This window comes from Vulpes vulpes, chromosome 1 (assembly GCF_048418805.1).
Source record: "Vulpes vulpes isolate BD-2025 chromosome 1, VulVul3, whole genome shotgun sequence".
NCBI classification, from domain to species: Eukaryota; Metazoa; Chordata; class Mammalia; order Carnivora; family Canidae; genus Vulpes; species Vulpes vulpes.
In genome coordinates this window covers 84,954,748-84,967,739 of record NC_132780.1, presented here as the reverse complement: position 1 = coordinate 84,967,739, position 12,992 = coordinate 84,954,748, and the positions used below count along the sequence as shown (strand labels likewise).

At 35.4% G+C, this 12,992-nt stretch overlaps 1 long non-coding RNA gene across 1 annotated transcript in view; it reads right to left on the bottom strand.

Moving 5' to 3' along the window:
- LOC140593816 (uncharacterized) overlaps positions 1-12,992 on the bottom strand; it is a 150,107-nt gene that overhangs the window by 49,048 nt on the left and 88,067 nt on the right. Inside the window, exon 4 of the long non-coding RNA XR_011994113.1 lies at positions 5,386-5,480. This is a non-coding gene — a long non-coding RNA (uncharacterized lncRNA). The remainder of the gene's footprint in view (positions 1-5,385; positions 5,481-12,992) is intronic.

Here is a 12,992-nt window from a genome sequence, read left to right as displayed (position 1 = left end):
GGAAGACAAATAAGGTTAGCAGTAGATCTTTTGACAGAAACTTGGCAGGCCAGAAAAGAGTGGCACAATACATTCAGTCTGCCGAATGGGAAAAATACACAGCTAAGAATACTTTATCAAAGTGCCTGAGTGCCTGGGTGGCTCAGTCAGTTAAGCGCCTAACTCTCGGTTTTAGCTCAGGTCAGGATCTCACAGTTGTGGGATTGAGCCCTGCATGGGCTCTGCACTCAGTACAGAGTGTGCTTCAGATTGTCTCTCCCTCTCCCTTCCACTCACTCTCTCTCTCTCTTAAATAAATTAATAAAACCTTAAAAAAAAAAAAAAAAGAATATCCAGCAAGGATGTCATTCAGAAGAGAAGGAGAGAAGAGTTTCCCAGAGAAACAAAAACTAAGAGAGTTTGTGACCACTAAACCAAGAGGAAGAAATATTAAAGAGAACTCTTTGAGTGGGGAAAAAAAAAGACCAAAAGCACAAAGCCTAGAAATGAACAGGGAAAATCTCCAGAAACACCACTTTACAGATAATACAATAGCACCAAATTCATATCTATCAATATGTAATATCTACCATATTACACTATGAATGTAAATGGACTAAGTGCTCCAGTCAAAAGAAACAGGATATCAGAATGGATTAAAGAGAGAGAGAGAGAGAGAGCCATCTATATGCTGCCTACAAGAGACTCATTTTAGACATAAAGACACCTGCAGATTGAGAGTAAGAGGATGGAGAACCATTTATCATGCTTAATGGATGTCAAAAGAAAACCAGAGTAGCTATACTTATAACAGACAAACTAGATTTTAAAATAAAGATTGTAACAAGAGATGAAGGGCACTATGTCATAATAGAGGGGTGTATCACACAAGAAGACCTAACAATTGCAAATACTTATGCCCGCAACTTAGGAGCAACCAAATATATAAATCAATTAATAACAAACATAAAGAAACTTATTGATAACAATACAATAACAGTAGGAGATTTTAACACCCAACTTACATCAGTGCATAGATCATCTAAGCAGAAAATCATTAAGCATCAGAATCAATTGTTTTGAATGACACTGGACTTAACAGATATATTCAGAACATTTCACCCTAAAGCAGCACAATACACATTCTTTTTGAGTGTACATGGAATATTCTCCAGAATTAGATCACATATTGGGTCAAAAATCAGGGCTCAACCAGCACTCAAGATTGAGATCATACCATGCATATTTTCACACCACAATACTATGAAATTTGAGGTCGACCACAAGAAAAAATTTGGAAAGACCACAAATACATGGAGGCAAAAAACTACTCATCCTACCAAAGAATGAATGGGTTAGCCAGGAATTTAAAAAAGAAATTAAAAAAAAAAAAAAAACCATGGAAACAAATGAAAATATGGCCATCCAAAACCATTGGGATACAGGAAATCAGTCATAGGAGAAAAATATGCAACAATACAAGCCTACCACAAGAAGCAGAAAAAGTCTCAAATATACAACCTAACCTTGTACCTAAAGGATCTAGAAAAGGAACAATTTTAGTATATGTGCTGCTGAAGCGAGCAATAGAAAAAGAACAATAAATGAAGCCCAAAGCCAGCAGAAGGGAAATAATAAAGATTAGAGAAAAATAAATGATATAAAGCCAAAAAAAAAAAAAAACCAGTAGAACAAATCAATGAAACTAGGAGCTAGTTTGAAAAAATTAATAAAATTGGTAAAGCCCTAGCCAGACTTACCAAAAAGAGAAAAGACTTAAATAAATAAAATCACAAGTGAGAGAGAAATGAACACCACAGAAATACAAACAATTATAAGAGAATATTTTGAAAAATTATATGCCTACAAACTGGGTAATCTAGAAGAAATGGATAAATTCCTAGAAATGTATAACCTACCAAAACTGAAACAGAAAGAAGTAAAAACTTGAACAAACCATAGCCAGCAAAGCAATTGAATCAGTAATCAAAAATCTCCCAACAAAGAGAAGTCCAGGGCCAGATGGCTTCCCAGGGGAATTCTAATAAACATTTAAATTCTAATAAACATTAATAAACTTTTATTAGAAAAGTTAATATCTATTCTTCTCAAATCATTCCAAAAAATAGACATGGAAGGAAAACTTCCAAACCCATTCTATGAGGCCAGCATTACTTGATTCCAGACAAAGACCCCACTAAAAAGCAGCATTACAGGCCAATATCCCTGATGAACATGGATGCAAAAATTCTCAACAAAATGCCAGCACATCAAATCCAACAGTATATTAAAAGAATTATTCACCTCAATCAAGTGGAATTTATTCCTAGGCTGCAAGGGTGGTTCAATATTTGCAAATCAATCAACATGATACATCACATTCATAAAAAAAAAGTTATGAGAATGATCCTCTCAATAGATGCAGAAAATGCATCTGACAAAATGTATCACCCATTCTTGATAAAAGCTCTCAACAAAGTAGAAATAGACGGAACATACCTCAACATCATAAAGGTCATATATGAAGGACCCACGGCTAATATTATCCTCAATGGAAAAAAAATTGAGAGCTTTTTCTCCATGGTCAGCAACAAGACAGGAGGTCTACTCTCAGCATTGAATTTAACATAATACTGGAAGTCTAGCCTTAGCAATCAGACAACAAAAAGAAATAAAAGGCATCCAAATTGTCAAAGAAGAACTCAAATTTTTACTATTCACAGATAACATGATATTCTATGTAGAAAATCTGAAAGACCCCACCAAAAAATTGCTAGAACTGATAGACGAATTCAGCAAAGTTGTAGGATATAAACTCAATGTACAGAAATCTGTTGCATTTCTATACACCAATAATGAAGCAGCAGAAAGAAAAATCAAGGAATTGATCTCATTTACAATTGGACCACAACCATAAGATACCTACCAATAAACTAACTGAAAAGGTAAAAGATCTGTACTCTGAAAACTATAAAATGCTGACAAAAGAAATTAAAGATGACACAAAGAAATGGAAAAAACATTCCATGCTTATGGACTGCAGGAACAAATATTGTTTAAAAGTTCATAGTACCCAAAGCAATCTATACATTTAATGCAATTCATATCAAAATACCACCAGTATTCTTCACAGAGCTGGAACAAACTATCCTAATATTTGTATGGAATCAAAAAAGACCCCAAATAGCCAAAACAATCTTGAAAAAGAAAAGCAAAGTTGGAGGCATCACAATTCCAAACTCTACGTTATAGTACAAAGCTATAGTCATCAAGACAGTATGGTAATGACATAAAAACAGAAACATAGATCAATGGAACAGAATAAAAAAACTAGAAATGGACCCTCAACTCTGTGTTCAACTAATCTTCGACAAAGCAGGAAAGAATATCCAGCAGAAACAAGACAGTCTCTTCCACAAATGGTGTTGGGAAAACTGGACAGCAACATGCAGAAGAATAAAACTGGACCACTTTCTTACACCTTACACAAAAATCAATTCAAGATGGATGAAAGACATAAACGTGAGACAAGAAAACATCAAAATCCTACAGGAGAACACAGACAGCAACATCTTTGACATTGGCCATAGCAACTTCTTCCTAGACTTGTCTCCAGAGGCAAGGGAAACAAAAGCAAAAATGAACTATTGGGACTTCATCAAGATAAAAAGCTTCTACATAATGAGAAAAACAATTAACAAAACTGAAAAGCAACTTTCACAATGGGAGAAGATATTTACAAATGACATATCTGATAAAGGGTTAGTGTCTAAAATATATAAAGAACTTATAAAACTCAACATCCAAAAAAAAACAAATGAACCAATTTAATAAAGGGCAGAAGACATGAATAGATATTTTCCAAAAGAAGACATACAGAGAGCTAACAGACACACAAAAAGATGTTCAACAATACTCATCATCAGGAAAATACAGATCAAAGCTACAATGAGACAGCACCTCACACCAGTCTGAATGGCTAAAATTAACACAGAAATAACAGGTGTTGGTAAAGATGTGGAGAAAGGGGAACCCTCTTACAGTATGGGTGGGAATGCAAACTGGTGCAGCCACCCTGGAAAACAGTATGGAGGTTCCTCAAAAAGTTAAGAATAGGAGCACCTGGGCAGCAGGCAGTTAAGCATCAGACTCTGGGTTTTGGCTCAGGTCATGATCTAGAGGTTGTGAGACTGAGTCCTGAGTAAGGCTACCTGCTCAGCGCAGAGGCTACTTGAGAATCTCTCTCTCTCTCCCTCTGCCCCTCCCACCACTCTCCATTTCTCTCAAATAAATAAATCAAATTTATTTTAAAAGTAAAAAATAAAACTACCTTACGATCCAGCAATTATACTACTAAGTATTTACCTAAAGGTCACAAAATATTGATTCAAAAGGATACATGCACTCCAGTGTTTATAGCAGTATTATCAACAATAGGTAATTATGGAAAGAGTCCAAATGTCCACCAACTGATGAACAAAGATGTGGTATATTTATAAACAAAATATTACTCAGCCATCAAAAAGAATGAAATCTTGCCATTTGTGCCAACATGGATGGAGCTAGAATGTATTATCCTAAGCGAAGCAAGTCAGCCAGAGAAAAACAGATACCATATGATTTTACTCATATGAGGAATTTAAGAAACAAACCAGATGAACATAGGAGAAGGGGAAAGAAAGAGAGGGAAGCAAACCATAAGAGACTCAACTCTAAAACAAACTGAGGGTTAACAGAGGGAGGAGAGTAGGGGATGGGCTGAATGGGTGATGGGTATGAAGGAGGGCAGTTGTGATGAGCACTGGGTGTTATATGGAAGTAATGAATCACTAAATTCTACTCCTGAATCCAACATTACACTATATATTCACTAACTAGAATTTAAAGAAAAACTTGAAAAAAATAATTTTATACTTCCAAGGAGTGTTTGGATTTAAAAGTATTTCTATAGAAGCATTACACATCTTAAGTGGATCTTTAGTAGTAAAATATACCTTCCAATAGCACTGAGTGTGTATATACTGGGGACAGGAAGCCATCTGGGGATATGGGAAATTTCCTGATGCTCTGCAAGCCAAACACCTGTCTTCTCTGCATATGTGAAATTCCTCTTTGCCTGTTCATTTGCAAAATGATACAGAGCTTTTATTGAACTCTTTGGCTTCAGGTAATAGGTACTCAGGACTCCCAAGCATTTTGTATATTGTAACAAATAGCTGAAGGACCATAATCTTGTATTTATTTTTTAAATAGTTTTCCAAAACCCCTTACTTTTGAAGTGGTATCTCTAAAATTGTTCATGAAATTTTCCTGCAATTTATCCCAACATCCAATTTATTACCCAGAGAAGCATAATGTTATTTTTCTGAAGTTACTTGTATCAGATCATTTAGAAAAAAATATTACCTATAATCAATCCTTGGTGTGGTTGAGGAAGGAAGGTGGGAGAGAAGAAAATTGTCACCATTTGGAGTCTTCCATCCAGATAAATATCCCCTTCCCTGTTTTTCAGAAAATAAAAATTCTTATAAGTTTTTGAAAGAGACAATTTTCTACTTTTTTTCTCTAATAGATACAATGTTATGTGGTTTAAAAAAATTTTTTAAGCCCTCTTGCTATAATTTCTCCCTGGTGCTCCTTAAATATATTGCAGCTGTACAAAGATTGGATTAAGATGGGTAGGATTTCCTGAGGAAATAATTTTCTTTTTCACTTTATCATTGTTAGTGTTTTCCTCATCAATTTGAGAGTCTGGCAATCTTGGGATAGCAGGTCAAAAAGTATTTAATTCATGAATACTTTTCCCTTGGCATATGGTTCCATGGTCATTAGCGAACACAAAGTAAAATAATGATGAATCAAGTACATTATCATGTGTTACTGGGTATTTTGTTCCATCATTCAATTTGAAGAGAATGACTCCCATCTGTTTCCGAGCTTCCATGGTAATACAAGATGTGGAAGAGAACAGATAAAACTTAGGATGTTTCCAAGGTAAAGAATCTGATAAAAGAATGGATCCTGAAAGGGCTACACTCACAGTAAAAGTGAGAAGTAGAATCAGACACAAAATAAATCTTGCCACATAAAGGGATTCTGAAAATTTCCCTGTCTCAGGTCCAGGGCCAAGTGTAGGGGGAAAAAAGCCTTCTTTGAATTTTTGTAATCCCAGACTGGCCCTTGTAGTGCATCTAAGATCTGAATTTACACTACTGGGCTGACTCAAAAACTCCTCCTAGAATTTAATTTAAAATGGTACCAAGTAACTAGCGAAATAAATGCAAATCTCTGTAGAATTTCAACTTCAACCTGGGGTCGCAAAGAAAAATGAGAAGCTCACTATCCAATTTCACGAAACAGGAAAGAAATAAAGAAATACAGTTGGGAACTAGCAGACACAACAGACAACAGAGGGGAAAAATATCAATATTAAGTCAGGTTATTGAAAATATCAGACGTAGTATCTAATAGCAATGTTTAATAAGAGAGAAATTATTGAAGAGAATTATTGAGAAATTATGTGAAGGCACTACCAGGTTACCTGAAGCCTTTTGAAATGCTGCTGTCCCAGAATGAGGCGGGCCAGGCCCTCATCGTGGGCAACCAGATCTCCTTTGCGAGCTACAACCTGCTGGACTTGCTGCTGATTCACCAGGTCCTGGCCCCCAGCTGCCTGGACTCCTTCCCCCTGCTCTCGGCCTATGTGGCACACCTCAGCACCAGACTCAAGCTCAAGGCATTCCTGGTGTCCCCCCGAGCTCGTGAACCGCCCCATCAACAGCAATGGGAAGCAGTGAGAGCTTGTGGCACCCTGGGCGGGAAGCTGGCGGGCTGCCTGACTTCCTTTCTCCCTGACCAATAAAATTTTCAAGCGAGAAAAAAAAAGAGAGAGAAATTTATAGATATGATCAGGGAATAAGCAAATATGTAAAGAGGCTAAATAGAAATAAAATAGTAAATATTAAAATAAAACATTAAACAAAATTAAACAGCCAATTAAATATGCTTGAGGAAAGAATATGTGAGTTTAAAAACAGATATGAATAAAATATCTAGAATATATCTAGAAAGACAAGGAGATAAAAAGATTAAAAGACATACAAAATTCAATAAGTATTAACATACATGTAATCAGTATCCCAGAGGGAGTGATGTGGATAATAGGACATATAAAATATTAAAAGAAATAATCATCACGTACATAAATTTAAAAAGAAAAAACCCAAGAATATAAATAAATACAAATCCATTTCTAGCCTCACCAAAACAAACTGCAGGACAGTAAAGAAAGATCTTAAAAGCAGGTGGAAAGAAAGACACGTTGCTAATAGAATGACAGTGAAACAGTTGACTTCTCAAAAATAATAATGGAACCAGAAATGAAGTGAAATACATATTCAATGCGTGGGGAGAAAATAATTGTGAATCTACAATTGTAAACCTAGAGGAACTATGTTACAAAGAATGAGAGTAATGTAAAGACATTTCAGAGAGTTAACTATGGAATACCTTCACAAGAGGAATAAGTAAGGATGTATTTTAGGTAGCAGAGAGAAAGAGAAAGAAAGCCACAAAAGAGTGGCTAGATGGCACGTATGAGAGGAATAGTGTGCAGTCACACTGGGTAAATAAGTGGGTAAAGCCGACAAATTCTAATGATCATGTCTCATTCGTGGGGCCAATAGGTGGAACTAAATTACTGGGCAAAAGCAGCTTATAAGTTGGTGGTGGATGTCTAGAAAAAAAAAATTCTAAATTGCTTTTAATATGTGGGAGGATTAAAAAAATGAATAACCTAAATTTTTTAATTAACTAGAGTAACAAGACACAGAGTATATTACTATCAAATAATTTACAAAAAAAATAATAATTGAAGGAGAATATGAAAAAAAAAAGTTAGAAAAGAGGAAGAAGAAAGAAAAGTAAAAATAATAATAATAGGGACACCTGGGTAGCTCTGTCTGTTAAGCATCTTCCTTCTGCTTAGGTCATGATCTTTGGGTCCTGAGATCAAGTCCCACATCAGACTCCCTTCTCAGTGGGGAGTCTGCTTCTCACTCTCTCTCTGCTACTCTCCCTGCTTGTGTTCTCTGTGTCAAATAAATATAATCTTTAGAAACAATAATAACTACAGGTAAAAATAAGTAAATCCAAAGACAAAAGTAATCATTATAAAGAACTTGAAAGATTTCAAACTAGATTAAGAAAAACTCCAGTTATATATTGTCTACAGGGGAAAATATGTAAAATGTAAGGACACCAAAATACTAAAAGCAAATGATGAAAAACATAAAACAAGCAAATACTACCAAAGAAAAGTTGATATAAGGCAAAGGGCTTTAAGATTGAAACAAGTAAAGAAACCAATCAAAACCTTTTTAGAAATGTTGGTTATTATGTCATGATAAAAGGTTCAACTCACCTGTAAGATATAATAGCATCAAACTATGTACATAAAATATACATTTAATGAAATTTCCTTAAACTATATAAAATTTTCAAGAAATCTACAAGGAGAATAGTATCATGGTACAAAATTTCACCAGATTTCTCTCATTAGCATAGAGTTAATTAAGAGAAGGCTGTAGAAGATTTAAAAAGCATAATTACCAATATTGATCTAATGAAGATATATAAAACTTTATATCCATTAATGGTAGAATACAATTTTTTTCCAAAAATATAGGGCATATTGATGAAAACTGACTCCATGCTATACCTGAAAATTTAACCTCATCAAATTCTAAGGAATCTATATATAATTCACCTCCTTTGATCTCAATGAAATTAAGTTGCAAATAACAAAGAATAATTGGAGAAAATGATTATTGTTTATAACTTTGTACAAAAATATCATGCATGTCTGTGCATGTATATATGTGTGTATGGGTATATGTTTATATATGTGCATATAAAAATATTTGTGTACATGTGGATATATATATATATATATACATACACATATACACTTACTTATAACAGCAGTTGAGGAAAATATGGTAACATATGGGGATGCTGCACCTAAATATGTGGGCCTATGGGATTGTTTAAACGATATAGTGGTAACCAATGAAATTGGGAAGATACAGAAGTATCATTTAGATGTATTCTCCTCCAAGTCAATACATATCAAATTTTTATACTAAATATGTATATGTGTGTGTGTGTAATTACAAATAAATGACACTTTCAAATGTAAAGGTGAAATGAAATATTTATATGATTTGGAAAATTTTTTTCTTTTACAGATTTTATTCACTTATTCATGAGAGACACAGAGAGAAAAAGGCAGAGATACAGGCAGAGGGAGAAGCAGCCTCCATGCAGGGAGCCCGACGTGGGACTCGATTCCGGGTCTCCAGGATCACACCCTGGGCTGAAGGCGGCGCTAAACCACTGAGCCACCTGGGCTGCCCGGAAAATTCATTTTAAAATATCCAATTAAAATATTCTCACTGCTGGGACACTTTGGTGCCAAAAAAGATTAAGATAGAGATAGAGAAAATGGGGATGAAGATTGAAGACTTAATTTTATTTATAAAAATGTGGTTCAGAATTATATCAACAAAAGAAAAGGAAATAAGAGTAAATATATCCGATTCTTATTTTCCTATTAAGTTACACTCTTCTGTCAAGTAGCATTCTAAATTATGTTTATTCACTTATCTCTCCAAATGTAGATCATCTTGACATTTTTAATGCATATTTTTAATGTATATTTAGACATTTCTAATTTTGAATCACTCTATAGATGATATCAAAGCAGTAGAAGACATTATAAAATTGGAATATTCAAATAGATTCTATAAGAAAACAAAAGTTTCAAAGGTCAAACATATTTGTTTGTTATGCACTGAGGTTTATTAGAGCCTGGTATATATTAGCTCATTTAATGCTCACAACAAGATGAGTTAAGTATAATTTTTGTTCCTATTTTACAGATAATAGAGGCAAAAAATTAATTTGCCCAAAGTTCTACTACTATAAGTAGCAGAATTTAAGTGAAGCAATTTTGTCTCTACTGCATGTGCCAAAAAAACTGCCACTTGTGCCTCTCTTTTCCATTTATATCAACTGTACATTGACCTAACTTTTTATTATAAATATAGAACAATGATAAACATCCTAATAGGCCAGTCAGAACCTGGGGCCAGAGAAATGAGGTGACTTACAGAGGTACAGTCAGATGGGTCTGAAGCAGGACCCAGAACTCCCCCCTTTGCTGACTCTCAAATCTGGGCTCACTTTTCTTCTGAGCAGCTAGAGGCACATGATTCACACAATGAGACCTGCTTATTTGTGATATTTGGCAAAACAGATTTTCTGAATGGAAAAAATTATTGAAGTCTATTCAATACAAACATAACAGTGAGTAGAATAAATAAAACAAAAACCGTGTTATGCAATACTTACAAAATCTGTAACCTGAATCAGTGACGCCTTGTCTATAATATTTCAAGCCTACAAAAGCAATTGCAACTTCATTAATACTAATACTCAAATCCAGAGAGTTCCAGTGCTTCACTAGCCCATGTGGGAAGTCCAAATCTTTTTGGAGCTCCGTTCTTAAAGTCTCTCTGGGAATTCCCATCATTCTATTCTTGCTCTCTCATCAGTCACTTGCTACTGGTAATCCACCACCGTTGTTCAAAGCCAGTCCATGCCAATTCTCCCCAGGCAATAATAAATGCTCCAGAGGAGTTGGGAGGAAACGACCTTTCCTTCTGTGTGGTGCTCATTAGGGAAAGGCCAAAATTATTTTGCCCCTCAGTATTGCCAAACTTGAAAACAAACTGGATCTATTTTCATCCGGAGCCATTCTTCTCCCCAGGTGCTCACAGGCACAAATATACTGGTTAGTCCCCATACTGGATTTGCCAAGCAAGACTGCTTCTTCTCTTGGGATGAATTATTTTCCTCTAGGCATTAGAACATTCCTTCTTAGATTCAATCTTGCCTCATACCAATCCCAACAGTAGTTAGAAAAATCTCCCCAGAGCTGAATCCCTAGTTTATCAGTGTGGGAAAGACACACTGCAGGGAAGTGGGTGAGGTGCAGGGAAGACAGAAAGCGGCATTCCTCCAATTTCACAGGACAAATTTATCAGCCAGTCCTGCCCAGTTAGAGCACCCGTTTAAATGCATGGGGCAGAAAGTTCTATAGACATTCTCTCCAGACAGTCTTGCTCTAGCTGTCAATTCATTTACTGAGAGTTTGTTAGTGCCATATATTCCCCTGCTTTAAGTACACTAACTACGCCAAAGATAATTTTTTTTGGAAAGAAATCAAAGGGCTACTAGATTTTCTATCACAAACCATTGAAGTTCAGTGTCCCCAAACATTCTTCATAGTCTTCGAGGTGGTCTCCTATGTGTCTTATAGGTAAACCTTACATGTGCTCCATCCACCGTGCAGGCAGGCCCTCGGGTCAGGAGGGATACTTTCTTTCCAGTGTTCCACATAGAACCATGACAAAGAACTATGATTCACCACTTGTTAAAATGGTACAGAAATCTGCATTCAATACTACTGCAATAGAGGTCACACCATTGTAACAGGAGAGAGCTCAACTCTGAATACAATAGGGATGAGTGGGTGATTTAAAACCAACGCACAGAGTGAGGTCGTTGATGTGGCGGATTCTTGCTAAAGTGGCTGAATAGGATTCTTGCTAAAGACAAGGCAAGGTCAAAAAGCCTAATCAAGACGAGGGTTCAGAGAAGCCAAATTTTAGAAGACTAAAATTTGGTCATAGGAGAAGTCTTGTCAATAGCTCAGGGCAATGCTCAGAACAAACCCCACTAACCAGTTACACTCAGGCCTTGAGAACCACACTTTAAAAACTCTTAAAATGAAAATAAATAAATAAATAAATAAATAAATAAATAAATAAATAAATAAATAAATAAATAAAAATAAAAACTCTTAAAATGTAGAGAGAGATCTTTCGTTTATTACTTTTCAATATTTATTCATCCAACTTTCCTCAAGTGGTAACTTTCTAAACAACTCATTTTCAAAAAGTTAATTTGTGACTTTTTTTTAAATATGAAAAGATACTGGAATTGGGAAGTATGCAAATCACAATATTTCAACAATTGACAGTAATAACCTGGAATCCTCCCCCAAATATCCATGCCCTTGGCTATTATTTTACAAATGATGGCTACCTTCCCACTCCATTTCTTGTACCTCTCCCTTCCCTTCCTATCTGCACCTGTACCCTTACCAAATTATTACATGATGACTCATTTAGGAAAAGGACCTCGGAAAAAGATCTATCTCATCCATTGTAATGTACTGGGTTTGGAAATGGTTTCCCTAATTCATTAAGTCCTGCTTCAGGGGGAAAAGTCTAACGATGATCCCTTCCAAACCCCTCATTTAACAATTCAGGAAACTGAGGTCCAGATTAGTTTGTGATTCCATTAAATTTAGGCAACTAGTAGAAAGCTATAAATGAATATACATTTCCATATCTTAAGTTTAATATCTTTCCTTGTATTAAAATAGTCATAATTTTGAATTTTTAAAGGCCTGGTTGGACCATATCGGGAAATACCAACCAGTTCCTCCTGCTCCTCTCAGAAGAGATGGGTAAGAACTGGTTGTCACTGTCTTTAGCTAAGGAGTTGATATGATATTGGCTGGATTGAAGAGTACCTAGAACCTTGTAAGATCTGAAACTTCTACTGAATATGGGAAGTTTGTGAGTCCTATTCAAAGATTAATAGGAATGTTAGGAAAACCTTAAACCAGGAGCTGAGAGATTTGTACCTTTTTCCTGACATTGTCACTAAACAACGTTATGATCTTGGGCAGTTTCTTCCCCCTTCCCACAGTCTCCTAATCCATAAAATAAGATGACAGATCAGTACCTTACATTGGAGATGCTGGTTTATTTTGTGCATTAAACTGGGTGAGTGGATTAATTAGCATATATAAAGAAAGCAGTTCACATTGGGCTGGCTCACAGTAAATCCTCAAAATAAAGTTAACCCACTTTCTGGCT